The sequence below is a fragment of the Bos mutus genome, chromosome 7, assembly GCF_027580195.1.
Source record: "Bos mutus isolate GX-2022 chromosome 7, NWIPB_WYAK_1.1, whole genome shotgun sequence".
NCBI lineage: Eukaryota > Metazoa > Chordata > Mammalia > Artiodactyla > Bovidae > Bos > Bos mutus.
The window spans coordinates 91307991-91328067 of record NC_091623.1 but is presented as its reverse complement, the minus strand read 5'-3'; the positions used below and the strand labels follow the sequence as shown (position 1 = coordinate 91328067).

The 20077-nt window shown below is 38.7% G+C and overlaps 1 non-coding gene across 1 annotated transcript; it reads right to left on the bottom strand.

Moving 5' to 3' along the window:
• Positions 1–1567: 1567 nt before the first annotated feature.
• Positions 1568–1640, bottom strand: TRNAE-CUC (transfer RNA glutamic acid (anticodon CUC)). The gene has a single exon. It is a non-coding gene; the product is annotated as a tRNA-Glu (tRNA).
• Positions 1641–20077: the final 18437 nt, after the last annotated feature.

Here is a 20077-nt window from a genome sequence, read left to right as displayed (position 1 = left end):
TTGACCCAGAGAATGTCCGTATGAGTTTAACCATGAGAGACTGGCTAAAAACAAAAACTTTGGTATTGGCTACTCTCTTGCAGCTTTAACAAAGGGCTTTGTATATCTTGATTGTGTAATTTTTAAAATTTCACCTCCCTTGAACTGGAATCTAAAAATTCCACCAAAAAATTATTTTGAAAATGACTTTTAAAATAAATTCTGCCAAACATTTATTTAAAGAGCTTTTTGAAGATGGTGAACATTTGGTAAATGCTTGCTTTGGCATTTCACATGCCTAAAAGAGACTATTTTCCATGAACAGAACATTTTAGGTAAATATTCCTTCTAGATAGTACATCATAGAAAGTGGGGGGAAAGTACCTTTTCTTGACAACTGTTTTGATGTAAAATGCCATGTACACTGGCTTTAGTTAGAATTTATGGAGCTTAATTACATTATATCTTCAGTAGGCATGTGTGACTAGGTCACAACTCAAATTAATAGCACCAACAAAAGAAACCCAGCACTGCCCAACCCACATCAAAGCTGGATTATCCAGAATTGGTATGGCTACATCCTTAGGCAAAAACAGGTATTGACTGGTGCAACACTACAAAGGAACTGTTTGTCATTCTTACCACTAATACAAATATAATTTCTGATAAAGCTCCCTGAACAAACTCTTTAAATTCATTTAAACAAATGTAATGAATCTCAAGGACTGACAGAAAGAAAATCTGGATATATACATTTCCCCCAGTATATTTAAAAAAGAAAAATACACTCTCTACTTAGTTCCTAACAACTTATCCTGAGTATAACTGAGAAAATATGATTGAGCAATGACCTTTGTTTCACCAAGAACTGTACCGGAGACACTTGTCAGTAGTTTGACAGTCAGTATTCGAGTTAGGACCTCTCAGTCTCCTAGATTTTGGTGACTGCTATAAAGAGTCTACATTAAATATAATTTAATATTTCCATATATGCAAAATTCTTGTGGTTTTACAAATGTGAAAACTAATTGAAAAATCATCATATCAAGTAACACATTTGATAAATATATAAAGTCATTCTCAGGACTTCCCTGATGGTCCAGTGGTTAAGACTTTGCTTTCCAATGTAGGGGGTACAGGTTTGATCCTTAGGAGGACTAAGATCCCACAGCCTGTGCTGTGCAGCAAAAAAAAAAGTCTTATTCAGGGTAAAATATCGGTAAGTATTAATGTGATTTAATGGGTAACCTTGGTTTTGATATATATTAAGATGGTATTTACTACTGGGAAAAAAAAGATACACTGATATTTCAAATTCTGAATAAGTAGTGGAGTACAATATCCCTCTTAAAAGTATATTTGTTGGAAATTAACATTAGAATAAAATATTTCCCACAGAAAACCAGTGGGAATATTTATTAAGGTGTAGTTGTAATGTGTTGCAAAGCACTGTCTTCCTTTTGATCATCTTTCAGACAGAGAAGCAAAAGGGAAGACTGTATAGCCCAAGGGTTTTTTGTTTTTTTTTTAAACTGCATCTTTTGTTTATTTATTTATTTGCTACACCACACAGCTTGTGGGATCTTAGTTCCCCAGCCAGGGAATGAACCTGGGCCCTCAGCAGTGAGAGTGCAGAGTCCTAACCACTGGACCACCAGGGAATTCCCCCAAGGGTTTTTTAAATTATGAGGTAATAAAAGAATTTATTCCTCATAAGAAATATGAGATTGACAACTGAATTGTAGATACAGGGCCTTTAGACACATGTAGTACTTTACCATGCAACTTGCAGTTTCTCAGGACATTTAATTTCTGCATATCAGTTCATCTCAGTTCAGTTCACCCATGTAAGGAGAGAAGGCTAAGTAAACCAACCAATTTGTTCCTGTTGGGTGTTATGTCATTTAACCTTTACAATAACCCTATCAAGATTTCACCCATTTTACAGATAAGAAAATTGAAACTCCAAAAAGGTTAAATAGCTTACCCAAACATATAAAGCCAGTATATTAAAAGGCTAAGATTTGAATGGGATTTCCCTGGTGGTCCAGTAGTTGGGACTATGCACTTCCACTGCAGGGGGTGGGAGTTCAATCTCTGGTTGGGGAACTGGGATCCCATATATGGCCCTGCTACTGCTGCTAAGTCTCTTCAGTTGTGTCCAACTCTGTGCGACCCCATAGACAGAAGCCCACCAGGCTCCCCCGTCCCTGGGATTCTCCAGGCAAGAACACTGGAGTGGGTTGCCATTTCCTTCTCCAATGCAGGAAAGTGAAAAGTGAAAGGGAAATCGCTCAGTCGTGTCCGACTCTTAGCAACCCCATGGACTGCAGCCTACCAGGCTCCGCCATCCATGGGATTTTCCAGGCAAGAGTACTGGAGTGGGGTGCCATTGCCTTCTCCGATATATGGCCCACCAAGGCCAAAAAATGAAAAAGGCTAGGATTTGAATTTATTTCTGCCTGCTCCTAAAACCCATGTTCTTCCCACTATATCACATTGATTCCATGGTACACTCAATGGCAGAAGAACTTCATCAATCAGGTAAACTGATATAATACTTCAACAATTAGCATGCTGCTGCTGCTGCTAAGTCGCTTCAGTATTTGATCTCTTTTTCATAACAGTTGGAGACATTTAATTTAAAACTGTCTTCTGGTTTCTCCAACTATGTTAGTTTATTAGACCATGTAATTTCACATTAAAAAATCTGAGTAATATATTCACATAGTTCACATTTCAAAAAGAATTTTAAAAATGCAATGAAAGATGTCCTTTTACTTTATCCACTAAACACCCAGAACCCCTCTTGTAAGTAAACCATGTTATTAGATTTTTAAGTCTCCTTCTAGAAGTGTTTATACCTATATAAGCAATTATGTACATGTCTATTTTTTCCCTTTTTAACATAAATGGCAGCTTACAATCCACACTTCTGTATCTTGTTTTGTTCACCTAATATATTCCAGAGATATTCCATTATATATACTGGAATATATATATATATTCCAGTATATATAATGATCTCTGAAATTCTTGTTTACTGCTTCACAGTATTCTGTTAACCAGGGATACAATAATTTAGTGTTTATCCAGTTCTATATAGTGTTGAACATTTAGATTGTTTCCTTTTTTAATATAACTTTATTTATTTTTGGCTGTGCTACTCCGGCTTTTCTGTAGCTGCGGCAAACAGGGGCTACTTTCTAGTTGCACAGGCTAGTGCGCAAGCTTCTCATTGTGGTGGCTTCTCTTGTTGCAGAGCACAGGCTCTAGGACCTTTGGACTTCAGTAGTTTCAGCAGTGGGCTCAGAAGTTGTGACTCATGGTCTTAGTTGTTCCTCAGCATGTGCCGTCTTCCCAAATCAGGGGTTGAACCGTGTCTCCTGCATTAGCAGGCAGATTCTTTACCACTGAGCCTTGGGAAGCCCCACACCCCTTTTTTTTTAACCAAACAATGCTGCTGCTGCTGCTGCTAAGTCGCTTCAGTCGTGTCCGACTCTGTACGACCCCACAGACGGCAGCCCACCAGGCTCCCCCATCCCTGGGATTCTCCAGGCAAGAACACTGGAGTGGGTTGCCATTTCCTTCTCCAATGCATGAAAGTGAAAAGTGAAAGTGAAGTCGCTCAGTCGTGTCCGACTCTTAGCGACCCCATGGACTGCAGCCTACCAGGCTCCCCCGTCCCTGGGATTTTCCAGGCAAGAGTACTGGAGTGGGGTGCCATTGCCTTCTCCGAAAACAATGCTACTGATGCCTAACTTTATAACCTACTGTCCATCCTCCAGGAAGTTCTGGGCACAACTTTGTTCAATTGAAAAACCATACAATTGCAACTAAATCGAAAGCTACCACTTATTTACGCCATAACTGAATATACCTGCAAGATGTATGAATCAAGCACATTTTAAAAAATAATGAGCTATGCCTGCAGCTGGACTACCCACCACACCGCCTAAGAAAATTATACCAAATTATTCAGAAAATTTACTGAGCCTACCCCAAAATGGGAAAAGTATATGTATGTATACACTTAAATACACTTGTGTGTGTGTGTGTGTGTGTGTGTGTGTGTGTATTTCAAACTTGTAAAACTATCAAGTATATAAATACCTCTTGTGGTAGAATCACTGAAGTTCTCAATGATGGAGAGAGGAGAAAACAGTTAATATCCATTTTCTTTCTTGGGATTCTGTCATGATTCCATAATCCTTAAATTGCTGGATAAAGGACAACATGTCAAGGAAAATATGCAGTAGGGTTGAGTGAAAGTAGGATTTGATGGGAGGGTCTCTAAACTGGGAATCAGAAATACCAAGTCTACTTCAAGTGACTAGTATACTTCTGTGTGTGATGCTATGCACCTTGACCAAGAAATTTTGTGTGTCCAGTTGACCTTTTGAGGTACACTTTATTTTTTATAGTTAATTTTTGTTCTCTTTTTTCTTAAATACTTTTTAAAAAAATATTTATTTTTAGCTGTACTGGGTCTTTGTTGTTTCATGGGCTTCTCTCTAGTTGTGATTGGCAGGGGCTACTCTCTAGTTGCAGTGCATCAGCTTCTCATTGTGATAGCTTCTCTTGTTGCAGAACATGAGCTTTAAGGTTGTAGGCTTCAGTAATTGTGGCATGTGGACCCAAGAGTTTTGGTTCCTGGGCCATAGGGCACTGACTCAATAGTTGTGGGCTATAGGCTTACTTACAGCATGTGGGATTTTCCCAGACCAGGGATGGAACTGTGTCTCCTGCATTGGCAGGCAGATTCTTTACTACTAAGATACTCGGGAAGCCCCTTGAGGTACATTTTAAAGGTACATAACTTAAGAGACATTCCATATTACAAAGCATAGTCATCACTTCCAATCAAATATCATACATGTATGGAAAAAGTATGATATGTTACATGTAAAACCAAGCTGTTAATAGTAATTATCTTTGGATAATGGAATTATATGGAGATTTAAATTTTTTTCTTTTTTGAATATTTATATTTTCTAGACTTTTCTTTTTTCCACAGTGAAGATATATTTTTTGTGTAATAAAAATTCAAATAAAATATTTCAAATTACTTTTGCAATTTTTCACATATTCATTCAACTCACATTTATTTAATTCCTGTTATACATGGTACTTTGCCAAATCTTTAGAGAAAACATAAAAGAAGCAGATGATTTAAAGTACCTCTTTTCAGTTACACTGATGAATATACATATTAACTAAGATTAGGTAGTAAAATGCAAGTGGGAATAATAGAGAATAGTATTAAACAACAGAAAAGCAAATTTGACTCCTGGATAAAGCACAAGCTGGAATCAAGATTGCCAGGAGAATTATCAATAACCTCAGATATGCAGATGACACCACCCCTATGGCAGGAAGCAAAGAAGAACTAAAGAGCCTTCTGATGAAAGTGAAAGAGAAGGATGAAAAAGCTGGCTTAAAACTCAGCATTCAGAAAACTAAGATAATGGCATCCGATCTCATCACTTCATGGCAAATAGATGGGGAAACAATGGAAACAGTGAGAGACTTTATTTTGGGGAGCTCCAAAATCACTGCAGATGGTGACTGCAGCCATGAAATTAAAAGATGCTTGCTCCTTGGAAGAAAAGCTATGACCAACCTAGACAGCATATTAAAAAACAGAGACATTACTTTGCCGACAAAGGCCCATCTAGTCAAAGCTGTGGTTTTTCCAGTAGTCATGTATGGATGTGAGAGTTGGACTGTAAAGAAAGCTGAGCACCAAAGAATTGATGCTTTTGAGCTGTAGTGTTGGAGAAGATTCTTGAGAGTCCCTTGGACTGCAAGGAGATCTAACCAGTCAATCTTAAAAGAAATCAACCCTGAATATTCATTGGAAGGACTGATGCTAAAGCTGAAACTCCAATACTCTGGCCATCTGATGTAAAGAACTGACCCCTTGGAATAGACCCTGATGCTGGGAAAGATTGAAGGCAGGAGGAGAAGGGGACGACAGGATGAGATGGTTGGATGGCATCACTGACTCAATGGACATGAGTTTGAGCAAGCACTGAGAGATGGTGATATACAGGGAAGCCTGGTGTGCTACAGTCCCTGGGGTCACAAAGAGTTGGATACGACTGAGCAACTGAACTGAACTGAATAAACTATTTTGCAGTATTGAGTAGATAGAAAGTAAAAGAGAAATCAAAATACATTAAGTTTAGGCAAAAGCTTTGATTATTATCATTTTGAACTTGGAACTAACTAAGGAAAATAAAAGTAAAGCCTTCCAAATGGAAAGGAATGGCTAAAAGACTAATTTGGTCAGTGCAGGGAAATCAGAAAGAGGATTAAAGAGAAATTAGGTTAAAGAAATGTTGAATACTGGACTAAGGGCTTTAAATTTTACTTCATAGTTATTGAAAAGAAAAAGTTACCAAGATAAAAATTGTCACAGGGAGATTACATCTTTTTGTTTTGTTTTGTTTGGGCTGCATTGTATGGTTGGGATATGTAACAAGGAGGTACTGGAGTCTAGGAAACAAGCAGTCTTGCTGTTGTGTTTAGTCCCAGTGTGAGGTAATGAAAGCCTGAATCGGGGGAGTGGCTTTCAGAATGGAGAGAATGGAACTGTCAACAAGCATAAAAATCAGCATGACTTGGTGCCTGATGAAATGTGGGGAACAATAGAGTTAGGAACAAGTTACTTCAGAGACATAAGTACAAACTTTCTGAAGAGAAATGTGGCACTGTGGATCAAGATCCTTTCTTTAAATTTTTATTTCCTCCTATTGTTGTTGTTCAGTTGCTAAGTTATGTCTAGCTCCTTGCAACCCCATGGACTGCAGCACGCCAGGCTCCCCTGTCCTTCATTGTGTCCCAGAGTTTGTTCAAATTTATGTCCATTGAGTCAATGATGCTATCTAACCATCACATCCCGTGCTGCCCCCTCTCCTTTTGCCTTCAATTTTTCCCAGCATCAGTGCCTTTTCCAATGAGTTGGCTCTTTGCATCAGATGTCCAAAGAATTGGAGCTTCAGTATCAGTCCTTCCAATATATATCAAGGTTGATTTCCTTTAGGATCGACTGGTTTGATCTCCTTGTAGTTCAAGGGACTCTCAAGAATCTTTTCTAGCACCACAATTCTTCTTTATGGTCCAACTCTCACATCCATATATGACTACTGGAAAAAAGAACTGACTGTACCAATTGCTGATAAGGATGCAAAACAACAGGAACTCTCATTCATTACTGATTGAGAATGCAAAATGGTACAGCCATTCTGGAAAAGAGTTTGGAAAGTTCTTACAATGCTAAACATGCTCTTTCTTACAATCTACAAGTGCAGTATTAAGTATTTACACTCATTTGAAAACTTATATCCATGTAAAATCCTTCACGGAGATATTTATAGAAGCTTTCTTCATAATCATTGTTTCTGGAAGCAACCATGATGTCCTTCAATAAATGCACGGGTAAGCAAACTGTGATACAGCCATACAGTGGAATACTATAAAAAGGAATGAGCTGTCAAACTATGCACAGACCAAGATGAATTTAAAATGCAAATTGCTAAGTGAAAGAAACTGGTTTAAAAAGGCCACATACTGTATGATTCTACTTATATGATATTCTGGAAAAGGCAAAAGTATGGAGATAGTAAACAGATCAATATGCCAGGGATCGAAGTAGGGGAAGAGTTGAATAAGTGAAGCAGAGGGTTTTTTACAGTGGTACAGTTCTGTTATGATATTGTATTCTATATGATGGTGTTCATTTAACAAACCTATAGAACATTACAGTACAAAGAGTGACGTTTAATATATGAAAAAATTTTTTTAATCATTTAGTAGGCCAGGGGATCCCAGAATGGAATGCAGACCATGACTAAAGAATCTAATTGTATCACAGATGTGTGAAACAACCTCACTGAAGGGAGCAGAGGAAAATATACCGATCTATGTAACTTTGGAAATGAGTGGTGGCTGTAGGGCTGAGCTTCCCTGGTAGCTCAGTTGATAAAGAATCTGCCTGCAGTGCAGGAGACCTGGATTCGATCCCGGGGTGGGGAAGATCGCTTGGAGAAAGAAATGGCCACCCACTCCAGTATTCTTGCCTGGAAAATCCCATGGACAAAGAAGACTGGTGGGTGGCTCTAAGACTAAAAACAAAAGAAACAGCACATAAGCACTGTACTATTGTTGATCAAGTTGTTTCCCATGGAGATACACATTAGCAGTTTTGAAACAACTATGTATATGTACGGGAATTGAACAATTATGTAAATAGATAACAGATGGTAGGAGCCTACTTTCTCACTGTTGGAGTGGAACATGGCAGATAAACAAGGGGAATAGACTACAGTGATCTGTGAGGTGATGGCTGTCAGAGTTGGAAACATCAGTATGAACTCAGTTTAATATAGTTACAAGTAGATACATGTAGAAATATATGTAGGTATTTATATATACACAAGTTAGATACACACTTTTTTTCTTGCTCTGTCAGCTAGAAATGACATTCCAGTAGCAACATGCATACTTTATACCCAGATCTTGGTTTTTAATATCATGCTTCAATAAAAGGAACCATGGATGCTTAGAGAAATGACTGATTCTGGGACTGGGGCAGGAAATATACAAGATGAGCCTAGATCATCTCATAGTGCCAGAAAGTAAGAAAGTACTAATCATACACAAAATAATGAAGGTATTTCAGAGATACAGGAGCTAACTGAAAGAATTCCCAATGGCCAAAGCTGGGACAATTTGAGCAAATAAATAGTAGTGGATTATAACCCAAAGTATAAAATAAATATGAGTTCACATGAATATAAGTAAATGACTGAATAAATGAATGGAGAGAATAGATAAGTCTTCCATGTAGAAAAATTCCAAGTTTATGTAGTTACTTGCTCTCAAGGAGGTGAAGCATTCCCTTTTCCTTAAGTGTAGGTTGTGCTTAGTGACATCCTTCTAAAGAGTACAGTATGGAAAAGGGAGGGAGAACAGTAATTTTATAGTAGAGAAAACTGACAAACACTACTTCAGCCAGGTATCAAGACTAACATCAACAGTTATGAACCATGTTGATAGTATATATCCTTGACATTATGTGCAAGTAGTCTGAGAAATGTCAGTCAAAATGACACTAAGGAGACATGATGACTAAATGTAATGTGGTATACTGAATGGGATCCTGGAACAGAAAAAGGATATGAGGTAAACAAGGAAGAAATCTGAACAAAGTATGGACCTTAGTTGATAATAATGTGTCAACCAGCTAATAATAATATATCAGTGTTGCCTCATTAATTGTGACAAATGCACCATACTAATATAAGATGTTAGTCACAGAGGAAACAGGATGGGCTATTTGAGAACTCTGTACTGTCTTTGCAACTTTTCTTTAAAACTATTCCAAAATTTAAAGTTTTCATTTTAAATTAAATTTTAATTACTTACATTCATTTATTTTGTTTTTATTGAGTTTTTCCAGTTTTATTGACATATAATTAACATATAATTTTTGACACTAATTGTATTAGTTTAAGGTATACAACATAATGATTTGATATATGTGCATGCGTGCATGCTTAGTCGCTTCAGTCGTGTCTGACTCTTTGTGACCCTGTGGAATATAGCCCGCCAGGCTCCTCTGTCCATGGGATTCTCCAGGCAAGAGTACTGGAGTGGGTTGCCATGTCCTCCTCCAGGGAATCTTCCTAACCCAGGGATTGAACCTGTGTCTCCTTTGTCTCCTGCATTGCAGGAGCCCAATTTGATATATGTATATGTATATATTTGCAAAATTATTATCACAATAAGTTTAGTTAACAAATGTCACCTTACATAGTTTTAGTTTTTTTCTGTGATGAGAATTTTAAGATCGACTCTCATAAATTTTTCTTTTAGAAAATGCTTATTCCTTGGACTTCTAGGAATTTAAGAGTTAATCAGACATGGCACAAAATATATAGCAAAAAAAAATAAAAGCTAAATATCTAACAGGAATTGATTGATGTTAGCTGAATGTGGCTATACAATTTGATCCTATAGTCACTAAAAATGAAGTTCACATTATATTAAATAGAAGATAAAATTATAAAACAAAGGGTATGTAGTAATCCCAATACACTAAAATGAGTAGAATATCCCATACATCAAAATCGCATACACCAGGAGAGAGATTATCTGTGGATGGTGGGATAATGGGTGATTTTTATTTATTTTATTTATGTTTTCAAATTTTCTATAAGTAATATATTACTCTAGTGATCAGGAAAAATTTAATAAAGTTAAATTGTGTAAAAAGTGTAAAAAGTGTAAAAAAAATCACTTTTGGTATAGAGTCAAGTAACTGATCAAATAGGATATTTATTGGCAGTGTTAGAAAAATTAAGCAGGAATGATTCTTTTTCAGATGAAGAAGTCTGTTTGTTTCAGAAAGCAATGTGAGGAACTTAGCCAATATAGAACATTGCATGGTAAGTCAGCAAGAAACCCTCAAGAGAAATATACTGAACAGAAGCAGATGTAGTCTTTACCATAACTGGAAACAAATTTTTAAAAGATGTCAAGTTGTAGCTTTTCACAAAAGAAACATCTCTTTGCAAAAAGTCATGTGGTTAGCAATGAAAGTTAAGTCACTTACCCCTGAGGTGGGTCCTTGGAGAACATGTTTTAGGTTTTGCCTGTACTAAAAGATACATACATACTGCAAATGTTACTAGTAGCAATTCTGTGTGCTTCCCACCATCCTTCAGTACTAATTCAAAGGGAAAATCAAGAATAACACTGAGGAATAAGAACCAGCAAGTATGTAGGGGTTCTGGTTCAGCCGAGATGCACTAGTCCACAGGTGTAAAGTACATTGACAGGAACAGGGTTCAAAGAGAATGCAATCAATAGATGCCTTGGAGAAACCCAGAACCCTACCATGTGCATCACAATGAAGCTCCTACCTCTCCTGTTCCACAGTTAGAGAACCTGAGGCTAACCACTCCAAACATCCGCTTGTGTCCTACAGCTTGGGCAGCCACATCCATCCTCTCTAGAAGCTCTTCTTGGGTGGTACCACAGCCTTCTTCCATAGACTTTAGAAAGTCCCAGGACTGGCAAAAGTTTGGAATCTCATGGTTTGAGCATAGTTAAGTAGCAACTGATGAGAGAACAGTTAAATAGTAACCCCCACAGCAAGAATCAACTTATTTTTCAAGTCATAGTGGTCTCATTCAGTTCAGTTCAGTCGCTCAGTCGTGTCCAACTCTTTGCAACCCCATGAACTGCAGCACGCCAGGCCTCCCTGTCCATCACCAACTCCTGGAGTCCATCCAAACCCATGTCCATTGTGTCGGTGATGCTATCCAACCATTTCATCCTCTGTCGTCCCCGTCTCCTTCTGCCCTCAATCCTTCCCAGCATCAGGGTCTTTTCAAATGAGTCAGCTCTTTGCATCAGGTAGCCAAAGTATTGGAGTTTCAGCTTCAACATCAGTCCCTCCAATGAACACCTAGGACTGATCTCCTTTAGGATGGACTGGTTGGATCTCCTTGCAGTCCAAGGGACTCTCAAGAGTCTTCTCCAACACCACAGTTCAAAAGCATCAATTCTTCGGCACTCAGCTTTCTTCACAGTCCAACTCTCACATTCATACATGACCACTGGAAAAACCATAGCCTTGACTAGATGGACTTTTGTTGGCAAAGTAATGTCTCTACTTTTTAATATGCTGTCTAGATTGGTCATAATTTTCCTTCCAAGGAGCAAGCGTCTTTTAATTTCATTGCTGCAATCACCATCCACAGTGATTTTGGAGCCCAGAAAAATAAAGTCAGCCACTGTTTCCACTGTTTCCCCGTCTATTTGCCATGAAGTGATGGGACCAGATGCCATGGTCTTCGTTTTCTGAATGCTGAGCTTTAAGCCAACTTTTTCACTCTCCTCTTTCACTTTCATCAAGAGGCTCTTTAGTTCTTCACTTTCTGCCATAAGGGTGGTGTCATCTGCATAGCTGAGATTATTGATATTTCTCCTGGCAGTCTTGATTCCAGCTTGTGCTTCTTCCAGCCCAGTGTTTCTCATGATGTACTCTACATATAAGTTAAATAAGCAGGGTGACAATATACAGCCTTGATGTACTCATTTTCCTATTTGGAACCAGTCTGTTGTTCCATGTCCAGTTCTAACTGTTGCTTCTTGACCTGTATACAGGTTTCTCAAGAGGCAGGTCAGGTGGTCTGGTATTCCCATCTCTTTCAGAATTTCCACAGTTTATTGTGATCCACACAGTCAAAGGCTTAAGTCAATAAAGCAGAAATAGATGTTTTTCTGAAACTCTCTTGCTTCTTCAATGATCCAGCAGATGTTGGCAATTTAATCTTTGGTTCCTCTGCCTTTTCTAAAACCAGCTTGAACATCTGAAAGTTCACCATTCACATATTGCTGAAGCCTGGCTTGGAGAATTTTGAGCATTATTTTACTAGCATGTGAGATGAGTGCAATTGTGCAGTAGTTTGAGCATTCTTTGGCATTACCTTTCTTTGGGATTGGAATGAAAACTGACCTTTTCCAGTCCTGTGGCCACTGCTGAGTTTTCCAAATTTGCTAACATATTGAGTGCAGCACTTTCACAGCATCATCTTTTAGAATTTGAAATAGCTCAACTGGAATTCCATGGCCTCCACTAGCTTTGTTTGTAGTGATGCTTCCTAAGGCCCACCTGACTTCGCATTCCAGGATGTCTGGCTCTAGGTGAGTGTGAGTGATCACACCTTCGTGATTATCTGGGTCGTGAAGATCTTTTTTTGTACAGTTCTTCTGTGTATTCTTGCCATCTCTTCTTAATATCTTCTGCTTCTGTTAGGTCCATACCATTTCTGTCCTTTATTGAGCCCATCTTTGCATGAAATATTCCCTTGGTATCTCTAATTTTGGCATGTAGTAAATCAGCAGTTTTGAATCAGAAGAGCTCTTAAGGAGTCCTTTAGTCTTTTTAATAAGTACTCCTCCTTTTAATAAAGGAGGAACTGGAGAAATGGGTATTAGGGTCAGTATCTTCCAGGAAAATCTCTGGTTCCTATATGACCCCATCTATCTAACCCTCTGTTTCCTATAAAAATCCGAGGTACATTGTTGCTTACCAAAGTGAGAAGACAGCAAGCCCAGGATTCCAGCTCGGGGAGGAATTTTGGCTTACACGTGAGAACTGAGTCATTCCAAAGGCTGATCTTGGAGACTCTTGTGGAGTGTTTGAACTGAACTCAGTTTACCACACCCCTTGCTCATCAAGGCAGGCTCATAAATCAGGAGACGCAGCATGGCTTTCACCTGCAGGGCAGCTACAAATGCCACCTCCCAGATGTTCTGCCCTAAAGAAGTGGCATAGTGTCTGCTATGGCCCCAAAAAGATACCTATGGACAGTCTAGTTGAGACATGCATCTGGTACAAATTCACAGAAGCTACAAGAAAAACTGTTCAGGACTCTGCAATGAAACTTCTCACATAGAGAGCCCTCTTAAATCCTGGCATTGGCACACCAGTGACAAAAAGAAAAGAGCCAGAGTTGAACTTTCCCAGCAGAGATAAGTAGATGCAAAAGGTTTGTCAGTTGAAGAAGATTGCTTCATCAGTACAAGAGTTATGTGGGACAAATGTCTGAGAAGTGGGCAAGCCTGTCAGTGGCCTCTGGGGTTTGGCTAAAGCCCTTGATTGTCCCAATGCCTCTGCCCATAATCTGGCAGGGTTTTTATACAAAATTGAGCCATAATAGAGAATCCTAAGAAAGCAGCAATATTGATCTATCTAGTAGGGATTTTCGATGAGTATTAGGATCCCTGAAGAGTGACCAAAGGATTCAGAAATATTAAAAAAAAAAAAAATACCCTGGAGAACAATAGTGAGACCACTATTCAGACCCCGATTGTCTCATGTGAAGTGAAAGTCGCTCAGTCATGTCCAACTCTCTGTGACCCCCATGGACTATAGCCCACCAGTCACCTCTGTCCATGGGATTCTCCAAGCAAGAATACTGATGTGGGTTGCCATTTCCTACTTCAGGGGATCTTCCTGACACAGAGGTCGAACCCAGGTCTCCTGCATTACAGGCAGATTCTTTACTGTCTGAGCTACCAGGGAAGGTTTTTTTACACTCAAAAGTCCTATGTTGCTTTCTCATATACCTTTATCAGGTGTGTAGATTGATACAGTCTTTAGGGAAATCAGTTTGGAAATGCCTTCAAATTTTTAAATGTACATACACTGCTTGATTAGCAAGTCCACTTCCAATTCTGAGGGGTATAGTGCACAGAGACACTCACATATGAGCTCAGAAATATTTGTATAAGCTGGTTTTAGAAAAGGCATAGGAACCAGAGATCAAATTGCCAACATCCGCTGGATCATTGAAAAAGCAAGAGAGTTCCAGAAAAACATCTATGTCTGCTTTATTGACTATGCCAAAGCCTTTGACTGTGTGGATCACAATAAACTGTGGAAAATTCTGAAAGAGATGGGAATACCAGACCACCTGACCTGCCTCTTGAGAAACCTATATGCAGGTCAGGAAGAAACAGAACTGGACATAGAACAACAGACTGGTTCCAAATAGGAAAATGAGTACATCAAGGCTGTATATTGTCACCCTGCTTATTTAACTTATATGCAGAGTACATCATGAGAAATGCTGGGCTGGAGGAGACGCAAGCTGAAATCAAGATTGCCGGGAGAAATATCAATAATCTCAGCTATGCAGATGACACCACCCTTATGGCAGAAAGTGAAGAGGAACTAAAAAGCCTCTTGATGAAAGTGAAAGAGGAGAGTGAAAAAGTTGGCTTAAAACTCAACATTCAGAAAACGAAGATCATGGCATCTGGTCCCATCACTTCATGGCAAATAGACGGGGAAACAGTGGAAACAGTGGCTGACTTTATTTTTCTGGGCTCCAAAATCACTGTGGATGGTGATTGCAGCAATGAAATTAAAAGACGTTTGCTCCTTGGAAGGAAAATTATGACCAATCTAGACAGCATATTAAAAAGTAGAGACATTACTTTGCCAACAAAGGTCTGTCTAGTCAAGGCTATGGTTTTTCCAGTGGTCATGTATGGATGTGAGAGTTGGACTGTGAAGAAGGCTGAGTGCCGAAGAATTGATGCCTTTGAACTGTGGTGTTGGAGAAGACTCTTGAGAGTCCCTTGGACTGCAAGGAGGTTCAACCAGTCCCTTCTGAAGGAGATCAGCCCTGGGTATTCTTTGGAAAGAATGATGCTAAAGCTGAAACTCCAGCACTTTGGCCACCTCATGCGAAGAGTTGACTCATTGGAAAAGTCTCTGATGCTGGGAGGGATTGGGGGCAGGAGAAGAAGGGGACGACAGAGGATGAGATGGCTGGATGGCATCACTGACTCGATGGACGTCATGAGTCCATCTGCTGGATCATGGGCTCGATGAGTCTGAGTGAACTCCGGGAGTTGGTGATGGACAGGGAGGCCTGGCATGCTGCGATTCATGGGGTCACAAAGAGTCGGACATGACTGAGCGACTGAACTGAACTGAACTGATTCATTGAAATCCTGCTTCTCTGTCAATAAGAAAGTGGCTAAAAAAAAAAAAAGTGGCTAAATAAGTTGCAGTATGGCTATAAAATAACTTAGTATGTATTTGTTAATAAGAATGAGTGAAATCTGTAAAAATTTTAAAAATACATTTATTTATTTGGCTATGTCAGATCTTAGTTATGGCATGTGGGATCTAGTTCCCTGGCCAGGGATTTAACTCAGGCCCCCTGCATTGGGAGTGTGGAGTGTTAGCCACTGGACCACCAAGTTAATCCCTGTGAGTAATCCCATATTCATGGTAAACTGCTGAGTGAAAAAGTGCAATTATTTCTGCTTCTGAATAAAAATATTTGTACATTTATTGTTTGAATTTGTTTATGATGAGACTACAATACTTTTGTAATAAAAGATTTCCAAAAGCACTCCCATTACTACCTTAAAATTAAACTATAGAAATTGGTAGATGATTTTTTTAATTTAAAATATCTTTATTGTTGTTATGTTACTTATCCAATAAATTAAACTTGGGGGGGAAAGCAAATTAGTTAAAATTTAGAATGCACCTTTTTTTAGGTCAAATGTAGGGAATTATATTTAACTCAGAGAAATGTCAACTTAGTAGATAACTATTTTACATATATTTCCATACATACACACATGCATATATTGCCAGTTCTCATAGTATGGTTTATAGACTCCTGGAGGCCCCAGAGCCTTTTCAGGGCTGTGAGTCAAACTGTTTCCATTATCATTCCTACATTTCACCATGTTGACTTTCTGATAGTACAAAAGCAGTGGTGGGTTCAAACTGCTGGTGCCTTAGCACTATTCAAGGCAATGGTATCAAACTGTACTAGCAGTTAATGTAGTCTTCCCTAATCAGCACTCAAAGGGGAAAAAAGGCAAGTTTACTATGAATATCCTTAATGGAGTGGTAAAATTAATTTTATTAAAACTCAACCCTTGAGTATATATATTTTAAACATTCTACATGAGGAAATGGGAAATATACATAAAGCACTTCTATACATTGCTTGTCTCAGATACATTGATTGCCTCAAGGAAAATCACTTAGGCAACTATTCCAGTTGCAAAGCTGAACTAACCACTTTTTCATGTAATACCATTTTTACTTGAAAGTGTGACTGACAGATAAATTTTGGTAATTCAGACTTGTGTGTTTGGCAGACATTTTCTGGAGCCTGCCACTTGAAAGGAAACAGCTGACAGTATCTGTTTCCAGTTATAAAATTCAGGCTTTGGGGCAAAAATGAGGATTTTGAAAAATTGTATCCACAACCATTGGTTTGCTGTTTCCCAAAACATAAAGATTTTTTCTGAAGAGATAATTATAATGTTAACAAATGTGGTTTTTTAAAATTATATTGTTAAATGTGTCAGTATTTCCAAGTCCTTCATAACTCAATGGACCAATATTTCCCGAATGATCAATATTTGATGTTGCAAACCCATAAATGAATAAAAGAACCATCCAAAGATAGACCAATGGATTTTAATGTAACAGAGCATGAAAACTTTATAGTTACGTTTTAAACATTTACAAAACTAACAGTCATTTAATTTTGGTGTGGTATTAAAGAAAATAACTAAGCTTATCTGGAAAAGCCATTAAAATATTTTTCCCTTTTCCAACTCATATCTGTGTGAGTCCAAACTTGCTTCCTATTCTTCAACCAAAACGCTATATTGCAATTGACTGAATGTGGAAGCAGATAAGAGAGTCCATCTGTCTTTATTAAGCCAGACATTAAAAATTCCACTCTTCTCATTAAATTCTTTTTGTTTTGAAAGATACATTTTTTCATAAAAATATGTAACTAGTGTTCACATTTATGAAATCAAATTACAGATTTAAAAAAATTTCTCAGTTTATGGACCTCTCTGGCGGTCCAGTGGTTAAGACTCACACTTTAAATACAGGGGGCACAGGTTTGATTTCTGGTCAGGGAACTAAGATCCCACATGCCACACAGTATGGCTGAAAAAAAAAAATTCCTCAGTTTAAATTTCTGATACAGTAAACACTGATAGACAAAAATATCAATATACAAAGCCTACATATATAAATAAGAGCTCTTTGAGTCTGTAATAATTTTTCAGAGTGTAAGGGGTTTTGAGACCACAAAGTTTCAGAGCTGCTGCAGCATTGTAGTATAGCAGTTCCAGTGGAGGCAGAAGAGTGGAGTAGATGACCTGTGGAGACTCTGCTGGGTTTTCAGTCTTTTCCCAATCAGCCATCACTCATCATTAGCCGAGCATGGGAATAAGAGGTCTGAACTGTGCTCTGCGTATCTTTGATATCAGTCTGTGAAAGGGAAAAGGTACTTCTTTCCCTTCTTCTCCTTGTCTAAGTCTCCAGATAAGACTTATGGGTTATGCTGAGTAAAGAGACTAGGAAAGGGCAGATGAGAGTGATGCACCTTGACAGCCATTAAGGAGTTTATTTAGAAACCCCAGAGTTAGCCAGTAAAGACAAACTGTCAGGGGCCACATCTGGTCCACTTGGGTTCAATAGCATGGACAGGAAGGAGCCTGCGACATCCCTAAAGCAGTAATCCTTGGGTTCCCTTCCTTCTGCTTTGGCCTATTTCTTAAAATGGCCTAAACCCTTTAATGACCCTCCCTGGTAGCTCAGCTGGTTAAGAATCTGCTCGCAATGCGGGAGACCTGAGTTCGACCCCTGGGTTGGGAAGATCCCTTGGAGGAGGGCATGGCAACCCACTCCAGTATTCTTGCCTGGAGAATCCCCATGGACAGAGGAGACTGGTGGGCTATTGTTCACAGGGTTGCAAAGAGTCGGACACGACTGAGCAAGTATGCACAGACCCTTCAATGGCCTTAAGAATGAACACTTCTTCTGGGCCATAGTACCACATAGTTAATTAAATCAAAATGGAAAGAAATCAAACTTAAAGAGGAAAAAAATGTAAACCAACACAATAGTAACTGCTACTTTTCCTTATTTCTCCCCTTCTATCTCCACATTCACCTAAGCTTCTCCTTTACCTCCTACCTCTCTCCTGGTCTGAGCCCTTCTTCCCTTAGGCCATTACTGATTCATTAGGGATATAGTCACTAGGATGGGGAATTTAGGCATAAGGCATTTCACCATGATTTGAGTCTCCACTGTGCCATTAAGATAAGAGAAAGCCTTAAGTGAACAGTGCAAAGAAATAGAGGAAAACAATCAAATGGGAAAGACTAGAGATCTCCTCAAGAAAAAGAGATACCAAAGGAACATTTCATGCAAAGATGGGCACAAAAAGGACAGGAATGGTATGGACCTAACAGAAGCAGAAGATATTAAGAAGTGGCAAGAATATACAGAAGAATTATACAAAAAAGATCTTAAAGACCCGGATAACCACGATGGTGTGATCACTCACCTAGAGCCAGACATCCTGGAGTGTGAAGTCAAGTGGGCCTTAGGAAGCACTACTACAAAAAAGCTAGTGGAGGTGATGGAATTCCAGCTGAGCTATTTAAAAATCCTAAAAGATGATGCTGTTAAAGTGTTGCACTCAGTATGTCAGCAAATTTGGAAAACCCAGCAGTGGCCACAAGACTGGAAAAGGTCAGTTTTCATTCCAATCCAAAGGAATGAAAGGCAATGCCAAAGAATGTTCAAACTACCATACAATTGCACTAATTTCAGATGCTAGCAAGGTAATGTTCAAAAAATCCTTCAAGCTAGGCTTCAATAGTACATGAACCAAGAACTTCCAGATGTATAAGCTGGATTTAGGAAAGGCCAGAAGAACCAGAGATCAAATTGCCAACATCCCTTGGATCAGAGAAAAAGCAGGGGAGTTCCAGAAAAACATCTATTTCTGCTTCATTGACTATGCTAAAGCCTTTGACTCTGGATTACAACTGTGGAAAATTTTTAAAGAGATGGGAATACCATACAACCTTACCTGCCTCCTGAGAAACCTTTATGCAGGTCAAGAAGCAACAGTTATAACCAACGTGGAACAACAGACTGGTTCAAAATTGGGAAAGGACTATGTCAAGGCTGTATATTGTCTATAAGGCTATATATTGCTTATTTATGTCAATGCAGAGTACATCATGTGAAATGCTGGGCTGGATGAATCACAAGCTGGAATCAAGATTGCTGGGAAAAATATGAACAACCTTAGATGTGCAGATGATATCACTCTAAGGGCAGAAAATGAAGAACTAAAGAACCTCTTGATAAGGGTGAAAGAGGAGAGTGAAAAAGCAGGCTTGAAACTCAACATTTAAAAAACTAAGATCATGGTATCCAGTCTCATCACTTCATGGCAAATAGATGGGGAAAAAGTGAAAACAGTGACATACTTTATTATCTTGGGCTCCAAAATCACTGTGGATGGTGACTGCAGCCATAAAATTAAAAGATGCTTGCTTCTTGGAAGAAAAATTATGACAAACCTCGACAGCATATTAAAAAGCAGAGACATCACTTTGCTGACAAAGATCCATATAGTCAAAGCTATGGTTTTTCCAGTATTCATGTACAGATGTGAGAATTGCTCTTGAATTGTGGGGCTAGAGAAGACTCTTG